Raw genomic sequence first — 6,431 nt, 5'->3', positions numbered from 1 at the left:
CCAAAAGTTTAGTCAATGAATAGGTCGAATTCAATTCTGACTTCACATAATCAATGAAAAATCACTCCATCTTTCAGCAATTGCTTAACATCATCATATCTCAATTTCATATGTCTACTCTTTAATTTTAAGATTTATTATTCGCAATAGCAATTGCAGCTTGACAATCATAGTGTATAGATATAGGAGGCATCAAATTACCCTTTGTTAAAGGGATATTTGCTAAGAAATTTCTTAGCCACTCAGCTTCAGAACCAGCTAGCTCCAGAACTACAATTTCTAATTTCATAGTCGATCTAGCAATGATCATTTGCTTAAGTGATTTTCATGATACAACACCACCACCTAAGATAAACATATAACCACTCGTGAATTTTGTCTCATCTGAATTAAAGATTTAGCTTGCATCGTAATATTCTTTTAAAGTAGAAGAAAATCCATTATACAGGACACCATAATTCATGGTTCCTCTCAAATATTTCATCAATCTCATTAATGCAGATCAATGCTCTTTACTGGGATTAGGAGTATATCTACTCAGTCTATACACAACATAGGCTATATCAGGCTTAATAAAATTCGCTAAGTGTATCAGACTCCCAATAATTTGTGTATACTTAGACTGGACCATTGGGTTACCATAATTCTTTTTTAATTTAGAGTTGGCATCATAAGGAGTGGCTACAGGAGTTACCTCTCAAAATTTGAACTTCTTAAGAAGTGTTTCAACATAATATTCTTGTGACAACATTATATCATCAACATTTTGTATAACTTTAACTCTTAATATCATATTTACTTCACCCAGATCTTTCATATCAAAGTTAGTAGATAAAAATAATTTGGTACTTTGCACAATATTTAAATTTGTATCAGATATAAGCATGTCATCAACATATAAGAAAATTATCACATAATCATTGTCTGCTATTTTAGTATAAACATATTTATCCACTTCAACACGAGAAAAATCATCTTTTATTAAATCTTGATTAAACTTCTAATGTCACTATTTAAAAGCGTGTTTAAGGCCATAAAGAGATTTAATTAATTTATAAATTTTATTTTCTTGTCCAGAAACTACACATCCTTCAGGTTGAATCTTATAAATTTCTTCTTCTAAATCACCATTTAAGAAAGTTGTTTTTATATTCATTTGATGGATAAAAAACTTATGAATCGATGCCAAAGAAATTAATATTAGAATAGAAGAAATTCTTGTCACTGGTACAAATATATCAAAAAAATTAATATTTTATTTTGAGAAAAATTTTAGCTACTAATCAAGCTTTATATTTATTTATAGATCCATCCAGATTAAGTTTCTTTTTGAAAATTCATTTACAACCAATAGATTTTGAACCTGAAGGTAAATCGGTTAAAATTCATGTATTATTTTTCATGATAGAATTAATTTTAATTTTTATTGTCTCTTACCAACATTTAGCATCCGAAAAAGATATAGTTTCAGAATAATTTATTGGTTCATTATCAACAAGAAATATTTGAAAATGATTTTCATAAAAAATATTCTTTTCTAGGCCTTTTACTCCTTTTTAATTCCTTAATATCAAAGGTAGATTTATTTTTTCTTTCAGCAGGTGCATGAGATATTTTATCACATAGTGAAAAAATATTTTCAAAGAATTCGGCATTCTTTGTCTCAATAATAATATTGCTATCAAGCACATCACTTTTCAAAACAAGATATCTATATGCAGCACTATGTTCAGCATATCAAATAAGCATGCAATCAACAATTTTAAAACCTATTTTTCTCTTTTTAGGTTCAGTCAAAAGAACTTTAGCAAGGCACCCTCATACTTTTAAATATCAAATTAGGTTTATAATCTTTTCACAATTCATAAGGAGTTCTATCTATTTTTTAATGAGAAATTCTATTTTGCAAGTGACATGCAGATAAAATAGCTTCACCCCATAAATTATTAGGAGTATTAGAGCTAATTAACATAGAATTTATCATTTCTTTTAATGTTTTATTTTTTCTTTCAGCTACTCCATTAGATTAAGGTGACTAAGGCGGAGTTACTTCATGAATACTTTCTTATTTTTCACAAAAAATATTTAAAGACAAGTATTCACCACCTCTATCAGATCTTATTCTTTTGATTTTTCTACTAAGTTAATTTTCAACTTCAATTTTATAAGAAATAAAAGTATCAAATGTGTCATCTTTATTTCTAAGTAAATATAAATTAGTGAATCTAAAAAAATTATTAATAAAGTCACATAACATCTTTTTTCACCTCTAGTCATAGTTTGTATTAAATCACTCAAATCAGTGTGAATCAAAGATAGTAATTTTGTTTCTCTATTCACTGAAAAACATAACTTTTTTTAGTAATATTAGCTTCAACACATACCTCACACTTATCGATATTATTAGAATCTAAGCCAGATATTAAATCAAGAGATTGCATATTCTTTATGTAAAAGAAATTAACATGTCCTAATCTAGCATGACATAAAAAAATAAACAGTCATATAAGTAGAAGTAGATGTTTTTTCCTTAACAACATTAAAAATATTAAGTACAAAAAATTCCTAATTACAATAGCTTTTTTCATAAATATATTATTTTTTGACAATATCTTCTTATCAGATTCAAATGACATTTTCACTTTAGTTTTATTCAACAAAGCTACAGAAATCGAATTTGCCTGCATTGTAGGAACCTATAGCACATCCACGAGGGCTAATTTTTTTTCAAAGTGAGTTTCAAGAGCACTTTATCCTTAACCAAGATTTTAGTAGTTCTTGAGTCGCCAAGGTAGACCACTTGACTGTCATTCCTTATTGGTGTATAGGAAGCAAATGCTTCTCGATTTGCACAAATATGTCGAGTAGCCCTAGAGCCTACCGCCCACTCTTTTTCATGTGCTACAATATTTACTTGAGAAATAACAGTTGCAATAATATCATTCCCTTAAGCTAAGTTAGCTTTAGGAGGATAACTATTTTTTGTCATTTCTTATTCTTCTTTTGTACTGCGCGACATGATGAACTGGTTTTCCACAAGTAAAATAAGAACCTTTATTTTTCTTAAAATTGAGATTATTAGGCTTGTAATCATGAAACTTATTATCATACCTTTTATTTTTGTTGTTTCGGTCTTACACTAAATTATTTTTGAGTGTCAATTTTTTTGCTTTAAATGACTTCTTTCGATTTATGTTTTCAATTAAAATATGAGTCACTATTTTCTCAATAGTCAAATTTATTTGCTTATGCTTTAATTTATTTTTGTAGTCATTCCACGAGTCAGACAACTTCTTGATCAATATTCCGACCTCAAATTTTTTTGATAAAGAGATTTCTTCAGCCTTCAAATCTTCAAGCAATATTTGATATTTGTTGATTTGAATTTTCATCTCCTTCGCATCACTCATCTGTCATATCTTTCGACTACAAACATTTATTTGATAGAATCCTAAGCAGTGAACTTTTTTATTAAGGTTTCCCCAATAACTTTTGCTTTCTTGCAACTACACTATACATCAAATAGTTCGTTAGAAATAGTTTGTAATATAGTATGGAGACATACCTAATTGGCATATTGCCATAATTTCAGAATTTTGTTATCAACGTTTGAACCAGGTTATGGATGTAGTAAAGAATGTGCAACGCCATGAACATCGAGCAGTGAGAAAATACGTTCTTGCCATCTTTTAAAATTTTCGTTAGCAAAAATTTTAATATTTGATACGTCAGAAAAAGGTTTAGCATATGATAAAATAAGTGAAGCAGGAATAGTAAGGGTAGCATTGGTATTAGTTTCACAGTTATTAGTATTACTTGTCATAGTTTCTTAGATTGTTGGAAAACAACGATAAAAGACTTTAAAAATAATAAAAAATAATTATTATCGATTGTAAAAATTCAATAATAATCAATTTCGATATTAATTGTGAAAACTACAATAATAATAATATTTCTTATATAGTAGTATCAACAGTAGTTGTAGTAGTAGTAATGAATAATAAAAATAACTATTATAATATTTTAAGTAATATTTAAAATACTTGAGTCGTACTAGGCACTGTGCTAAGAAACTATTTCCGTAATGTAAAATATTTTTTGACGATTAAACAAGTACTTCTCTAATTAATTAGAGGATATCCAAGATTAAATAAATCTTTCCTAATTAGTTAGAGGATACAAGAATCAACAAACTATGAATAATACAAAATCAACAAATTAATTGAGGAATATAAGATAACAAGAACCATATATAATTAACAATGTAAATAAAAGGTCAAGAGAGAAAATAAGAACATGAGAACAGAAGAAGGGAAAGAAGAATGTTTTTATATTTCTGTGTATGTATATTTGATTAAATGAGCTTAGCACCCATATATATAGCAGTAGCTTTAAGAGATTAAAACAAAAATAATTCTACTTGGCCACAAAATAATTAAAGTACTTGGCTATCAAAAAATTAAAAGTACTTGGCCACAAAGAAATTAAAATTTTTGGCCATCAAGAAATAAAAATATTTGACCACAGAGAACTTTAACCAATCAAAAAATTATTTAATCAATCTTTTGAAATATTATCATATTGGAAACATTAATATAGGAGTGTTGAGAGGATGTTCTGTGGGAGTTGAAGTGTGGATAGGTTTTGAGGGAGTTATGTGGGAGTTGAGATTTTTTTTAAAAGAAACGTGTGTGTGTGTGCAGATTTAGAGGAATGTTAGAAAGTGTGGCATATGGGGATTGATTAGTATAATTGGAGAAGTTAGGTTAAAAAATATTTTCTTTTTCTTTTTTCTTTCTTTTGTTACCTAAATATATATCCACCCAAATGAAGACTAATTATCCACCCAAATATGCGGGAGCAGCTCCTCTTCAGTACATTTTGTGTCCAGTTTGTCCAGTGGAGTACTAAACTGCTGATAGCTGTCCACTAATAAATCTAAGGGTTAGTAATTAGTTAATCCAAAAGCCCTTATCAAAGTATCAGGTTTGGTTTTTATTTCTTTGCCTTAACAACAACGTTAGTGGCAAGAATCTTGCTCAAGTTAGTTAATTTTTCTTTATTTGGAATGCTACCTTACTTTGATGATTTATTTTTTATTTATTTTTAATTTTAATGGTCTTCTTTAATTCATTATTTTCACCTAAGCTTCAACCCATATTTCAATTCTTTCAAATTAAACTCTATTATTTTCATAGATTGTTTTTGTAACTCTTTCAAGATTTCTTCATATTTTTATGAATTATATTGATAATTCATGAATTATATTGACATTTTTTATATACGACTTTATATAGGCTTCAGTTAGTGTGACACTGAAAACTTTGAAGTATATATGATCATAGTAGTTATATTTCCAAATCCTTCAAGAAAATGACATAAAACTAAACAAAATTGTAACGAACTAGAAAGTTCTTGCTCCCTATCTTTTTTTTTGGTTAAAAAACAATAAAAATATCTTCAATATAATTTCAAAAGAAATGCGAATTAAGGAAGCAAAGCCATACTTCTATGAGGCTAACACTCTCTTTTGTTTTATTTTTTTATATTTTTTAGAAACTTCAATCTCAAAACACGTCAAGATTAATAATACAACTAAAATTAGAAGTTTAATCCATTGTCGAAATGTAAGAGAAATACAAGGTAAAATGAAAAGGATATTCATATGCATGTTCATCCGAATCAAACTCCATCCCAAGTTTTATAGGCACATTACATCCACTTAGGGACTCACTAGATCCAATGTCCATAAGTCTAAAATACAAAGAATATAAAAAAGAGAATAATCAGTAAATCCTATAGTTAAAATAGAACCGTAAAGTAAAATTTTAGAAAATTAACTATATAACAAGTTTAAATAATGAATCACATTGCATTTGAAAAAATTATAAGGTGAGTTGGAAAATTAAACGCTAACTCTATGTTTCATACTCGAAATTACTATAAAGGTCTAATTAAGGCATTTTATCAAATATATGATGGACACTTTCTATACATTGACAGATACAGTTATACATTGATAATTATAGTTATAAGAAGAGTGTAAAGCAACGAATAATCTGATTTTGTGTTGTCACTTCTATCCGAGAAAATAAAATTATTCTTCAAATAGTTAAGGCATTTTATCAAACATATGATGGACACTTTTTATACATTGACAGTAGCTATAAATTGACAATTACAACTATAGGAAGAGTGTAATGCAACAAATAACCTGACTTTGTGTCGTCACTTTTTTTTTGAGAAGATAAAATTGTTCTTCAACTGATTTTCTTGTTCTTTGTGATCTTCTGTTGTTGAGCTTTGTGAATGATTTGGTTTCTCGATTTTCAAGGTAAAAAAATCTTTTTTCAACTGAAAATATTTTTCAACAGAAGTCCATTTTTTTGCAACTCTTTCTCAAAGATTAGCATCATTCTCAGATTACGTTG

This window comes from Capsicum annuum, chromosome 1 (assembly GCF_002878395.1).
Source record: "Capsicum annuum cultivar UCD-10X-F1 chromosome 1, UCD10Xv1.1, whole genome shotgun sequence".
In the NCBI taxonomy this organism is placed as follows: domain Eukaryota; kingdom Viridiplantae; phylum Streptophyta; class Magnoliopsida; order Solanales; family Solanaceae; genus Capsicum; species Capsicum annuum.
The sequence above is the reverse complement of the archived record's forward strand: the minus strand, read 5'-3'. Positions refer to the sequence as shown.